Source organism: Loxodonta africana, chromosome 23, assembly GCF_030014295.1.
Source record: "Loxodonta africana isolate mLoxAfr1 chromosome 23, mLoxAfr1.hap2, whole genome shotgun sequence".
NCBI lineage: Eukaryota > Metazoa > Chordata > Mammalia > Proboscidea > Elephantidae > Loxodonta > Loxodonta africana.
In genome coordinates this window covers 31,429,747-31,443,322 of record NC_087364.1, presented here as the reverse complement: position 1 = coordinate 31,443,322, position 13,576 = coordinate 31,429,747, and positions in this window count along the sequence as shown.

Below are 13,576 nucleotides of genomic sequence, written 5' to 3'. Positions count from 1 at the left end.
TGAAAGCTTGACTCCATCCACTTCATTAAGGTCAAATCTACTTTGAGGAGGCAGCTTTTCTGAAGTTGTATTTTGAGTCCCTTCCAACTTGAGGGACTCATTTTCTGACAGTATATCAGACAATGTTTTGCTGTTATTCATAAGGTTTTCACTGGCCAATTTTTTCAGAAGTAGAATTCCACGTTCTTCTTTCTGTTCTATCTTAGTCTGGGAGCTCTGTTGAAACCTGTTCACCAAGGGTGACCCTGCTGGTATTTGAAATACCAGTGGCAAAGCTTCTGGTACCACAGCAACACTAAAGCCACAGAGAATGATAAACTGACAGACATGTGGTTGTAGAAACTTCCTAGACACATCCAAATGCCTTGAGGGACTGAGTTACTGGGGCTGAAAGCCAGAGGCTATTGTCTTGAGGGACATCTAGGTCATTTGGCATAACATAGATCATAAAGAAAATGTTCTACATCCTACTTTGATGAGTAGTGTCTGGGGTCTTAAAAGCTTGCGAGCAACCATCCGAGATATATCTATTGGTCCCATTCCATCCAGAGCAAAAGAGAATGAAGAAAACCAAAGACACAAGGAAAATATTAGTTCAAAGGACTAATGGACCACATGAACCACAGCCTCCATCAGCTTAAGCCCAGAAGAAGTAAAAGGTGCCCAGCTACCACTACCAACAACTCTGGCAAGGATCACAATAGAGGGTCCCAGACAAAGTGGGAGAAAAATGTAGAACAAAATTCAAATTCACAAAAGAAGACCGGACTTACTGGTGTGACAGAAATTGGAGGAACCCCGGAGATGATGGCCCCCAGACACCCTGCTGACTCAGAACTGAAGCTACTCCCAAAGTCTACCTTTCTGCCAAAAATTTGACAGGCCTATAAAACAAACAATAACACATATGAGGAGCACAATCCTTAGTTCAATCAAATATATGAGACCAAGTGGGCAACACTTTCCCAAAAGCAAAGGTGAGAAGACAGGAAGTGACAGAAAACTGGACAAATGGACACAAGAAACCTGGAGTGTAAAGGGAAATGGGAAAAGTGCTGACACATTGCGGGGATTACAACCAATATCACAAAACAATTTGTGTATAAATTTTTGAATGAGAAATTTGTGCTGTAAACTTTCACAATAAAATTTTTAAAAAGAACCAAAAAAATAAAAAAGCTTTTGAACTTTGTGAATGTAATTAACGTTACTGAATTGTACGGTTAAAATGATAAATTTTATGTTATAGATATTTTAACACACACACACAAAACATCAAAAAAATTTATGAACTCCTACACCATGACAGGTAGTAGGGTCAGTGCTGGGCATACAGTTAAAGTCAGGTTTTACTTTCAAAGAGACAAGCAATAAATACATAGGTACAAGACAGCCCTGGAAAGGCTATCATAGAGGGATGCACAAGGTATTATAGAAGCAAAGGAGCAGAACACCTAGCCCAGGTACGTGTGGTTAGGGAGAGCTTCCTGAAAGAGGCAACACCTCAGCTGAGTCTTAAAGGATGAATAGAAGTCAGCTGGATGGAGAATGGAAAAGACCATTCTAGGCTAAGGGAACAGCGTGTATCAAAACAAAGATATGGAAGAGCATAGAGAAGGTCTGTCCATTTGTCAGTTCATCCTTCCATCCATCCATCCATCCACCTATTCATTCATACGTACAGAGGCACATAATTCAGAAAAGATTTATTGGGTACCCCGTATGTGCCAAGTCAACGGTAAGTTCTGAGCCCACATTAGCAAACGTAATGGAGTTTACAGTTTCTCAAGAAAGACAGAAATTGAACAAGGAATTTTAAGCCTGCTAATGATACCAAGGGGGATGTTCAGGTCATTGTGGAAAGTAGTAAAGGCTCAGCTTAAGTAAAGCATGGAATTTTTAATTTTTATGAGGTCCCATTTCTTTTTTGTCTTTTGCTGTTTGTGCTTTTCTTATATTAGATAATCCACTTAGGACCAACAGCATTGCTCCTACATTTTCTTCTAAGAATTTTATGGTTTTAGTTTGCACATTTAGGTCCTTAATCAATTTTGAATTTGTTCTTGTGTATGGTATGAGGCATAGATCCTGTTTCATTTTTCTGCATGTGGAAATCCAATTCTTCCAACACCATTTATTGAAGGGACTCTTCTTTCCTGATCAAATGGACTTGTCACCCTTGCCAAAAACCAGTTGACCATAGATGTGTGGTCCACTAGGAATTGAGAGGCCACCGTGGCAGAGACCTTCTTATAAATAAAACCCTAGTTTTGTTGGGAGTATTGGTGTGCACAGCTGGAAAACCATGTATCTCAGACTCATTTTCAGACAGAAATGGTCAGGTTTTGATCTATGAAATGCAAGAACATTGTTGAGGGGTAGATTCTGGAAAACCTACTTTAAAAAAGGAGCTGGTTTAGTTGGCCTGTGCCCTTTAACCTTTTTCCTTTCCAGCAGCCATTCTGTGACCACAGCGACTATCATAATTACCTAGTGCTGCTATAACAGAAATACCACAAGTGGGTTGCTTTGACAAACAGAATTTTTTTTCTCACAGTTTAGATCGCCAAAAGTCTGAAATCAGGGTACCAGCTCCAGGGGGAAGGCTTTCTCTTTCTTTTACCTCTGGGGAATGGTCCTTGCCTCTTCAGCTTTGATTCCTTGGCTCCTTGGTGATCTTCACTTGGTGTGGCATCTGTCTTTCCCCATCTCTGCTTTCTTGCTTCCTCCCTTGCTCAATTTGTACTTTTCATATCTCAGAAGAGATTGACTTAAGACACACCCTACACGAATACTGCCTCATTAACCTAATAAAAACATTCCCAAATGAGTTTATAACCACAGGTACAGGGGGTTAGGATTTCCAATACATATTTTGAGGGAACACAATTCAATCAACAACGGTGACAGTGAAGATGAAAATCACATGCTAAGGACTGCAAAGCCAGAAGATAGAAGGGCTCTGGAATTATCACATCATGGATGTGAACAGGTTTGCTTGGAACAGAATGAATTTCAGATATCTGTGGGACCTCCAAACGGAGACCGATGTCCTGTAATCAATTGGGTATTTAATTCTGAGACCCAGGACAGAAATATGAACCAGACATAAAGATGTGAATCATTGATGTATTTGTTATAGTCGAGTCATGGGCATGGGTAGGCTACAAGAGAGGTCCAAGTGTGAGTTTCTGCAGAACGCCAGCCTTTTGGATAAAGGCACAAATAAGACAGAGAAGGAGAGATCCAGGGGAAGGAAAACCAGGAGAATGTGGTATCGCAGAGACCAAGAGAGGAAATAATTACAAGATTGAGGAGGGCATAGAGGCAAAGGACAAAAACAAGCAACTTACACACAAAAAAGGAAAATAAGGGGGTGAGCCAAGATGGCAGAATAGATGTTTCTGGTGAGCTCTCTTTACAACAAAGACTGAAAAAACAAGTGAAATGAGTATATTTATGACAAGCTAGGACCCCTGAACACCAAAAGCAAGCTTAAAAATGAACTGAGGGGCACGGGGAGGAAGAGACAGTTCAGAAGTGGAGAGGAATTACCGGACCTGAATTGCGGGGAGCCCTCAGACACCATTCCCAGGAGCAGACTGGTACTAGTGTTCAGCCACAGTTTCCTCAGGGAGAAGCAGCCAGGCACACAGCCTACTCACACCACTGGAACCAGAGAAGAATGATGCTCTCAGCAAAAACTAAGTACTTGTGTATATTTTACCGCGCCCCCCTCAAGGCAGCTTCAGCGGCTGACTTCCCTGGGCCTGAGATAGGCCCTGTTGAGTGCCTAGAGCCATCCTCCTGGCCTTGGAGAATGAAAAAATTTGCAACTGAGGAAAAGATAATTTGATAGCTCCACTAACCAGAGGAGCTCAGGACAGAAACGGCTCCTGTCCAGGCATAAACAGTCCGTGGACTTTGAGTGCCTTTCCCCTCTGCATGGACCTGTGTGGGCCTATTTCAGGAGAATAGGCCCTTGTTGGTAGACTCTAACTGATTCAGCTGTGCAGTCGAGAGGTGGGTGTTTGATGTTTGACATTGCTTTGCCTATTAAACAGGGTCCTCACCTACCCACATCAAGGGCCTAAGGACTGGTAGCTCCACTTAGGTCACCAAGCCACCCGTGGCAGGGGTCCAAGGATAACTGGTACCCCCTAGTCCTTCCAGCCAAAAACATTGGGTGCCCATGGTCTGTCTGCAGAACGCACCCACCTGTACACTCTAGGGAACAGGGACACACTTTCCTCAGAGACACATGGGGGACTATTCTCAGCCCCCTACATTGTTCAGAGTGTGAACCCCTGCTGCAACCAGATACCAGTACCTACACCAATCACCCCACCCCTCTAAGACTGTAGGGCAGAGCCTGTACCACACACTTGATGATCAGCTACCTGGAAACCTGAGTGGAATTCATAAAAGAAAAGTGAACGGACTTCTAGACTGATGTACCTGATAACAGGTCTAGCCATCTGGGGACAGGATGTCAGAGCTCCAAAGGTGAAAAAAATCAAGCAAGCTCGATCAAGCAATCCATTTGGGCATATCAAAATAAAACAAAGCAAGAAGCTACGACACAGTAAGCAAGCATAAACTAATACAATAACTTACAGATGCCTCGGAGACAATAGTCGATATCAAGTCATATAAAGAAACAGACCATGATCACCTCAACAAACTCTCAAAACAAAGAATCCAGGGATCTTCTAGATGAAAGTGCCTTCCTGGAATTACCACAGGCAGAAATCAAAAGATTAATATACAGAACCCTTCAAGACATCAGGAAGAAAATGAGGCAATATGCAGAACGAGCCAAAGAACACATGGATAAAGCAATTGAAGAAATTAAAAAGATTATTCAGGAACATAATGAAGAGTTTAATAAGCTGGAAAAATCCATAGACAGACAGCAATCAGAAATTCAGAAGATTAACAATAAAATTACAGAAGTAGACAACTCAGTAGAAAATCAGAGGAGCAGATTTCAGCAAGTGGAAGGCAGAATTTCTGAACTTGAAGATAAAGCCCTTGGCATTAATATATTTGAAAAAAAATCAGATAGAAGAATTAAAAAAAATGAAGAAACCTTAAGAATCCTGTGGACTCAACCAAGAGAAATAAGTTATGAATGATTGGAGTACCAGAACAGGGAGGGATAACAGAAAATACAGAGAGAATTGTTGAAGATTTGTTGGCAGAAAACTTCCCTGATATCGTGAAAGATGAGACGATATCTATCCAAGATGCTCATTGAACTCCACATGAGGTATATTTTAAAAGAAAGTCACCAAGACATATTATAATCCAACTTGCCAAAACCAAAGATAAAGAGAGAATTATAAGAGCAGCTAGGGATAAATGAAAAGTCACCTACAAAGGAGAGCCAATAAGAATAAGCTTAGAGGACTCAGCAGAAACCATGCAGGCAAGAAGGCAATGGGATGACATATTTTAAAAATTGAAGGAAAAAAATTGCCTGCCAAGAATCATATATCCAGCAAAACTGTCTCTTAAATATGGAGGGGAAACTAAGACATTTCCAGATTAATACAAGTTGAGGGAATTTGTAAAAACCAAACTAAAACTACAAGAAATACTAAAGGGATTTCTTTGGTTAGAAAATCAATAATACCAGGTATCAACCCAAGACTACAACACGGGGTCTACTTCTATAATTTTATTGTTAATCTTCTGAATTTCTGATTGCTGTCTGTTTATGGATTTTTCCAGCTTATTAAACTCTTCATTATGTTCCTGAATAATCTTTCTAATTTCTTCAATTGCTTTATCTGTGTGTTCCTTGGCTTGTTCTGCATATTGCCTCATTTCCTTCCTGATGTCTTGAAGGGTTTTGTATATTAAACTTTTGTATTCTGCATCTGGTAATTCCAGGAATGCACTTTCATCTAGAAGATCCCTGGATTCTTTGTTTTGAGAGTTTGTTGAGGTGATCATGGTCTGTTTCTTTATATGACTTGATATCGACTATTGTCTCCGAGGCATCTGTAAGTTATTGTATTAGTTTATGCTTGCTTACTGTGTCGTAGCTTCTTGCTTTGTTTTATTTTGATATGCCCAAATGGATTGCTTGATCGAGCTTGCTTGATTTTTTTCACCTTTGGAGCTCTGACATCCTGTCCCCAGATGGCTAGACCTGTTATCAGGTACATCAGTCTAGAAGTCCGTTCACTTTTCTTTTATGAATTCCACTCAGGTTTCCAGGTAGCTGATCATCAAGTGTGTGGTACAGGCTCTGCCCTACAGTCTTAGAGGGGCAGGGGTGATTGGTGTATATACCGGGTATCTGATTGCAGCAGGGGGTCACGCTCTGAACAAGGCAGGGGGCTGAGAACTGACCCCCAGGTGTCTCTGAGGAAAACACATCCCTGTTCCCTGCAGCGTGCAGGCGGGGGGGTTCCGCAGACGGACCATAGCCACCCAAAGTTTTTGGTTGTAAGGACTGGGAAGTACCAATTATCCTTGGACCCCTGTCGCAGGTGGGTAGGTGACCCGAGTGGAGCTACCATACCAGTCCTTAGGTCCCTGATGTGGGTAGGTGAGGACCTTGTTTAATAGGCAAAGCAATGTCAAACATCAAACACCCACCTCTCCATTGCACAGCTGAAACGGTTGGAGTCTGCCAACAAGGGCCTATTCTCCTGAAATAGGCCCACACAGGTCCATGCAGAGGGGAAAGGTACTCAAATTCCATGGACCGTTTATGCCTGGACAGGAGTTGCTTCTGTCCTGAGCTCCCCCGGTTAGTGGAGCTACCAAATTATCTTTTCTCCCAATTGAAATTTTTTTTCCTTTCCCAAGGGCAGGAGGCTGGCTCTAGATGCCCCACAGTGCCTATCTCAGGCCAGGGAATTCAGCCACTGAAGCCAGCTTGTGGGTGGAGGGGGCATGTTAAAATACATGCAAGTGCTCAGCTTTTGCCGAGAGCGCTGGTCTTCTCTGTTTCCAGAGGTGTGAGAGGGCTGTGTGGCTGGCTGCTTCTCCCTGAAGAAACTGCAGCTGAACACTAGTACCAGCCCGCCGCCACCGCTCTGGGTATGGTGCCTGAGGGATCCCCGCGATTCAGGTCTGGTAACTCCTCTCCGCTTCTGAACAGTCTCTTCCTCCCCCTGCCCCTCAGTTCATTTTCTAAGCTTGCCTTTGAAGCTGGGCTACCAGCTTGTCACAAATATACTCGTTTCACTTGTTTTTTCGGGTCTTTGTTGTAAAGAGGGCTCACGGGAAGCGTCTGTCTATTCTGCAATCTTGGCTTTGCCTCTCATGGCTACAGAATTAACCATAAATCTATATTAACTGTCATTCTAAAAAATCATTCACCCATCACCTCAATCCACCAATATTTTACTCATCCTTAAGATCCAGTTTTTGTTCTATGTGTACGATTCGGTGACAGTGATTACATTCTTTGAGTTGTGCAACCATTCTCACCCTTCTTTTCTGAGTTATTCCTCCCCCATTAACATAAACTCACTGCCCCTAAGGTTTCTATCTCATATTTCAAGTTGATGTTGTCAATTTGATCCCATGTACCAAAAAACAAAAACCAAACCCATTACAGACAAGTTGATTCCAACTCATAGCAACCCTATAGGACAGAGTAGAACTGCTCCATAGGGTTGCCTAGGCTATAATCTTTACAGAAGCAGATTGCCACATTTTTCTCCCCTGGAGTGGCTGGTGGGTTCAAACTACTGACCTTTCAGTTAGCAGTCAAGTGCATTAACCACCGTGCCACCAGAGCTCCTTCTAGAATATGCAAATGATTCCTAAATGGGAAAGCAAAATGGTACAGCTACTTGGGAAACAGTTTGGCAATTCCTCATTTTACTTGGATCCACAATCAACACCCATGGAAAGAGCAGTCAAGAAATAAAACGATGTATTGCATTGGGAAAATACACTGCAAAAAACCTCTCTAAAGTGTTGAAAAGCAAAGATGTCACCTTGAGGACTAAGGTTCACCTCACCCAAGCCATTTTATTTTCAGTAGCCTCATTGCTTGCGAAAGCTGGACAGTGAATAAGGAAGACCAAAGAAGAATTGATGCCTTTGAATTATGGCATTGGCAAAGAATATTTAATATAACATGGATTGCCAGAAGAATGAACAAATCTGTCTTAGAGGAAGTACAGCCAGAATGCTCATGTACTTTGGACATGTTAACAGGGGGGATCAGTCCCTGGAGAAGGACATCATGTTTGGTAAAGTAGAAGGTCTGCAAAAGAGGAAGACCCTCAATGAGATGGATTGACACAGTGGTTGCAACAATGGGCTTAAACATAGCAACGACTGTGAGGATGGTGCAGGACGGGGCAGTGTTTTGGTCTATACATGGGGTCACTATAAGTTGGAACCAACTTGACGGCACCGAATAAAAAGTGGTAACAAGAATTTTCTGTCTGGAATTGCCTAGTTCACATTTTTAAGTCCATCTCTTTCCTTTCACATTTTACCATAAGCAGCAAAGGGAAACCATGCAGCAACTTTAAGATCTTGCTTAGAAATCTCAGCCAGATATCCAAGCTCAACACTTACAAGTCCTACCTTCCACCAAACACTTGAACATAATTCAGACAAGCTCTCTGCCACTGCATAAAAAACATTGCCCTTCCTCCATTGTCCAATCACATGTTCATCATTTCCTTCTAAAGCCTCATCAGAAGCACATTTAATGTCCACATTTCTAGCAACATTCTGTTGCTGGTGCCATATGTATTCTCTAAGACAATAGAGACTTTCTCTATAGCTCTGCTTACTTCCTTCTGAGCCCTCAACAGAAATGCCTTTGATGTCCATAATTCTACCAACAGTCTCTTCAAGGCAATCTAGGCTTTCCTGTTAAAAAAAAACCTTAAAACTCTTTCAGCCTCTACTCATTTTCCAATTCAAAATGGCTTCCACATCTTAGGTACCCCGCTTTTGGAACCAAATTCTGTCTTAGTTCTCTAGTGCTGTTATAACAGAAATAACACAAGTGGATGGTTTTAACAAACAGAAATTTATTTTCTCACTAGTTTATTTCTTCTAGTTTAGGAGGCTAGAAGTCTGAATTATGTTGGCTCTGGAAGAAGGTCCTCTCTTCTGAGTTTCTGCTCCTAAACAATCTTCATGTGGTTTGTCATCTTTCCTCCCCCATCTCTGCTTCTTAGCTTGCTTGTTTAATCCCTTTTATATCTCAAAAGAGATTCCTCAGGATACATCCTATACTAATCCTGCCTCATTAACATAACAAAGACAAGCCATTCCTATATGGGATTATAACCTCAGGCATAGAAATTAGGAATTACAACTCATACTTTTGGGGGACATGGTTCAATCCATAACAGGGAAATTTTTGGTTTAAGGTTTAAAGATTATCTCAGGCAGTAGTTTCAGGTGTTCATCCAGCTTCCATGGCTCCAGAAACTCTGGAATCCATGAGAATTTGAAAATCTGTTCTACATGTTCCCCCTTTTGATCAGGATTCTTCTATAGAATCTTTGATCAAAGTGTTTGGTTATGGAAGCCAGGCACCATTCACTTCTTCTGGTCTCATGGCAAAGGAGGCAGTAGTTTGTGGAGGCAATTAGCCACATGTTCCATATTCTCCTCCTATTGTTACTTTCCTTCCTTGTTGCTTCAGATGAATAAATACCAATTGTGGTGCCTTGGATGGCCACTTACAAGCTTTAAGACCACAAACACTATGCAACAAACTAGAAGGTGGAACAGAAGCACTAAACATGTTATTAGGCCAATTTACTGGGATGTCTCATGAAATCATGACCCTAAACTTCCAAACCAAGGAACCAAACCCCATGAGGTGTTTGGTTGTACATAAGCAGCCTCAGCAGGTATTCTGTTTTTTTTATTGTTGTTGTTTGTCATTGTTGTAAATATAGCACACAACTTTGCCAATTCAGCATTTTACAGGTATACAACTTATTGATCATAATTAAGTTAATCAGCTGAGCAAGCCTGCCCTTAATCAATGTGATTTTTCCATTAATATAAATCAAAACTCAGTATACTGTAAGCAATAGCTTCCTTTTTCCCCTCCCTTCTGACTCTGGTAGCCACTAAGAAACTTTGGTCTCTATACATTTACCTATTCTTGTTTTTTTATATGAGTGAAGTCATACAATATTTGTCCTTTTGTGATTGACTTATTTCACTCAGCATGTCTTCAAGCTCCATCTATATTGTAGCATGTACTGAGACTTCACTTCTCTTACTAGGTGAGTAGTATTCCATTGTATGTATGCACCACGTTTTGTTTATCCATTCATTTGGTGATGGATGTTTAGGTTGTTTCTGTCTTTCAACTATTGTGAATAGTGCTGCTATGAACATTGGCGCACAAGTCTCTGAGTCTCTGCTTTCAAGTCTTTTGGGTATATACCTAGGAGTAGAATTGCTGGATCATATGGTAGTTCTATTTTTAGTTTTTTTGACAAACCATAATACTGTTTTCCACAATGGTGTACCATTTTGCATTCCCACAAGCAATGGATAAGGGTTCTAATTTCCCCACATCCTCACCAACATTTGTTATTTTGTTGTTGTTGTTGTTTGTTGTTTATCTTAGCAATCCTAAACCCATTGCCATCAAGTTGATTCTGACTCATAGTGAACCTATAGGACAGAGTAGAGCTGCCCCACAGGGTTTCCAAGGAGTGCTTGGTGGATTCAAACTGCTGACCTTTTGGTTAACAGCCAATCTCTCAACCACTACGCCACCAGGGTTTCCTAGAAACCCTAGCGGGAGTGAAATAGTATCTCATTGTGGTTTTGATTTGCATCTTTCTGATGGCTACTAATGTTCAGCATCTTTTCACGTCTTTGGTGGCCTTTTGTCCTCTTTGGTAATATGTCTATTCAATCCCTTGCCCATTTTGAGATTAGGATCAAGACCCAGTTTAAGTGCAACTTTTTCCACAAGTTTTTTTCTTGATATTGCTATTCAGAAGCAATTTATCCTTTGTTATATGAACTATCTAGACTTTTTTTTTTTTTTTTTTTCTGGTCAGGTTCTTAAATTGGGTTTTCTTAAAAACTAGCAGTAAAGGGGGAAAAGAAACATTCTCCTATTTTCCTACTCGTGCCTAACATGAATGGCTTGCTGGCTCAAGTATTCTAATTAGCATTGGGCAACACTTCCCTACAGCATGTCAGCAGTGAGAGTCCTTTGAAAGCCCTTTGAATAGAGGTTGATGCTGACAGTGTGGATGAGAATGAAATCTATCTAGACTTTTTTTGTTGCCTTTGTTGTGGTACTTAACACTTCTGCCAAACTGTGGATGTATTTTTCTCTTTGTTCCATTATGCCTCTCTTAAAATCTTCCCCAGTGTTTTCGTGCATAGTAATAATTGACAGTTAATGTTTGTGAGACAATCCATAAAATAAATTATGTTCTCCACCTCATCCCAAAAGGGAAAGAGGCAGTTTACAAAAGTGCATATATACTTACAAAATAAAAAATGAACAAGACTTGTTTCTGCTTTTGACAATGACAGAATTGCTTATTTCAGGCCATTCCTCTTATGAAGAGCAACCAGGAAAGCTAGAATGAGATTTAAAAAACAACTGTTTGAAGGCATAGACAGCTGGTGAAAAAAATTCTGGAGAGAAAGGAAATCCCGAGAGACGAGCCCACAACTGACGCTACATTTTCTCTCAAGACATTGGTCACTTCAAAAGGTGCAACTGAGAGGCTGAAAATACGGACACAGTTTTAGGATGTCTCATGAGGCAAACGGGACAAAAATTAAGCCCACCAAGGGGGAAGGGCTCTGGTAAACATCAAAGCCTTTCAGTTGGGACCACTGAAGGGGTACACGCTAGGAGTAAATGTTGACTGTAAGGAAACCAGCTCTCTCCCATCCTGAAACCCAATACTGAATTCGCTAAATCCATGATTGGATTGAGATGATGTATAAAAAGCAAATCCCCTCTGGAAGAGGATAACACCATAGAAGTTTCCATTTTTCTCTACAATTTTCATTTACAGTGCCTACCACTCAATAAAAAAAAAAAAAAAAAAAAACCAGGCATGCAAAATAACAAGAATTGTTAGGGTATCAAAGAATTAAACAGGAGCCAAATATAGAAATGTAAATATTGAGTTATCAGATATGTACATCAAATTGTAATTATTATTTCATTAATAAAATGCCGAAATGAAGAGTTTAACAGAAAACTATAAAAGAAAAAATAGAAATTCTAGAATTAAAACATTCAATAGCAAGTGCATTTAATAGCAGATAGGACAAAGCTAAAGAGAAAGTAGTAAACTAGAATATTGTTGTTGTTATTGTTAGGTGCTGTCTAGTGGGTTCTGACTCATTGTGGACCTATGTACAACAGAATGAAACACTGTCTGATCCTGTGCCATTCTCACAATGGTTGCTATGTTTTTGCCCATTGTTGCAGTCACTGTGTCAATCCATCTCACTGAGGTCCTTCTTCTTTTGCTGACCCTCTACTTTACCAAGTATGATGTCTTTCTCCAGGCACGGGTCCCTCTTGATAACATGTCCAAAGTACATGAGCATTCTGGCTATACTTCTAAGACAGATTTGTCCATTCTTCTGGCAGTCCATGGTATATTCAATAGTCTTCACCAACACCTTAATTCAAATGCATCAGTTCTTCTTTGGTCTTCCTTATTCATTGTCCAGCTTTCACAAGCATATGAGGCTACTGAAAATACAATGGCTTGGGTGAGGTTCACCTTAGTCCTCAAGCTGACATCTTTGCTTTTTAACACTTTAAAGAGGTCTTTTGTAGCAGATTTTCCTGATGCACTATGTTGTTTGATTTCTTGACTGCTACTTCTACGGGCATTCACTGTGGGTCCAAGTAAAATGAAATCCTTGACAACTTCAATATTTTCCCCATTTATCACGATGTTGCTTACCGGTCCAGTTGTGAGGATTTTTGTTTTCTTTATGTTAAGGTATAATCCATACTGAAGGCTGTTAGTCTTTGACTTTCATCAGTAGGTGCTTCAAGTCCTCCTTGCTTTCAGCAAGGAAGATTGTGTCATCTGAGTATTGCAGGTTGTTAATGAGTCCTCCTCCAATCCTGACGCCACGTTCTTCTTTATATAGTGCAGTTCCTTGGATTATCTGCTCAGCATATAGGTTGAATAAGTTTGGTGAAAGGATACAAGCTGACACACACCTTTCCTGATTTTAAACCCTAAAGTATCCCCTTGTTTTGTTCAAATGACTGCCACTTGGTCTATGTTCAGGTTCTACATGAGCACTATTAAGTGTTCTGGAGTTCCAATTTTTTGCAATTTTATCCATAATCTGTTATGATCCACACAGTCAAATGCCTTTGCATAGTCAATAAAACATAGGTAAACAGAGCAGAGCCAACATGGCGCTATAGACAGAAGTACCACGCTGTCCCTCCACAGCAAAGACCCCAAAAATTAAGTAAAACAGAGACAAACATCAATCCTGGAACCCTAAGTGTCAAATCAAGCAATAAAGAACTCAGCCAACCACCAAATGGAATAAGAAACCGACAGAGAACAGGGAGTGAGGAGAGATATGGAGTGGA